Source organism: Trachymyrmex septentrionalis, unplaced genomic scaffold, assembly GCF_001594115.1.
Source record: "Trachymyrmex septentrionalis isolate Tsep2-gDNA-1 unplaced genomic scaffold, Tsep1.0 scaffold126, whole genome shotgun sequence".
Lineage (NCBI taxonomy): Eukaryota > Metazoa > Arthropoda > Insecta > Hymenoptera > Formicidae > Trachymyrmex > Trachymyrmex septentrionalis.
In genome coordinates this window covers 895,391-897,015 of record NW_017304395.1, presented here as the reverse complement: position 1 = coordinate 897,015, position 1,625 = coordinate 895,391, and positions in this window count along the sequence as shown.

Genomic DNA, 1,625 nt, shown 5'->3' with positions numbered 1-1,625 from the left:
ATATACACACGACATTCGTATTTTGATCATATTGATTTTCGTATTTATATACGAATATATATGTATATATATATAGTATACAGAAAGGCGAAAATGTAAATAAAAAATGGGTACACAAAATGGAGTCGAGGCAATGTCCTCGTATGTATGTGTGATTTCTGATCCGCAGGAGTTTAATCTTTGCTTTATCTGATGGAGTAGAACTTGCAGATACGCAATCAATGCGAACCAATGACAAACGCTATTCCGGTGACTGTAATGAAAGTGATCTACGGAAAAGTTTTTGTGACTGGTCAGCGCTAATTGCGCATTCCGGAAATTCCGCTCCATGGGACATAAAAAAATACATTTTAGCGGAAAGGAAGCCACGACCAATCATGAACGTTCCGCCAATTCCGCATTGCGCCAATTCTGCACCATAGGGCCGTATTCTAAAGCGAGGAGCACAGACTTTTGCATAATGCATAAAATATAAGGCACAAGGAAATCAATCAATCAGAGTTCTTTATTTTATGGAAAGGAAGGAAATAAAGGACTTTGATTGGTTCATTTTTTCATGACTTATGTATTATGGATTATCACGGACGAGATACTATTAAAGATCGACATTCTTACGGGAGTTTGCGTCCTTGAGAATATTAAAATGATTAAGAGTTAAAAACTGATAATATTGTATTAATTTTATGATTTATTAGTTTAGTAGATGTATTTATGCATTTAGAACTTAATAATACTCGATTTTTCTTGAAAATTGTGATTTTAGTGTTATCGTCAAAGTTTGATTATCAACAAAGATGATAACTGTAGAAAAAAATTGTAATTTTTCTGCAATATATAGAATATTATAGCTTTACAAGTGCATATTTAATTATAGAACATTTATATAATAAAAAATTATGAATTTAATAATGTATGAACCAAATATTTATGTTAATAATAGCAAATTTATATCAATTGTTGATAATGTCAACATTCTTCTATTACCCTTGGGGCCCTTTTTATACCGCCGAAAGTTTGCCCAGAGTTGACGGGCTTTAATAGTATCTCGTCGGTGGCATTATGCAAAAGTCTGTGCTTCCCGCTTAATGGCCGCAGCACAGACTCTTGCATAATGCTGTCACAATAAAAGGAATAAGGAATTAGGAATAAGAAATAAGGAATGCAACCTATCAGAGACCGTGTATTCCAGTGTATCTAATATCTGATAGGTTGAAAGCCTTATTCCTTATTCCTAATTTCTTATTCCTTCTATTGTGATTGCATCTTAATGCATAATGCATAATGCATAAGAGAATTAACCAATCGAAATTCTTCTTTTCTATGGAATAGGAGGAAAGGAAAGATTGTGATTAGTTGATTCGCTTATGCTTTATATATGTTATGTGTTATGCAAAAGTTGGTGCTATGGCCTTAAGGATTTTGTCAAATTTCTTCGAGCGAGAACGGAGTATAGGCCATCTCTCCTCCAACAATAGCAATGTGTATGCATGATGTATATAGTCACTCTGATTAAAGGATCTCTAGATTAAACCAAGGTCATTCAGATGACCACTTTTGACCACGCTTTTTGATGGCCTCATCCATGTAAGTTTGGCCTGCTATTCTCTGTATTTCATGGACTCCAT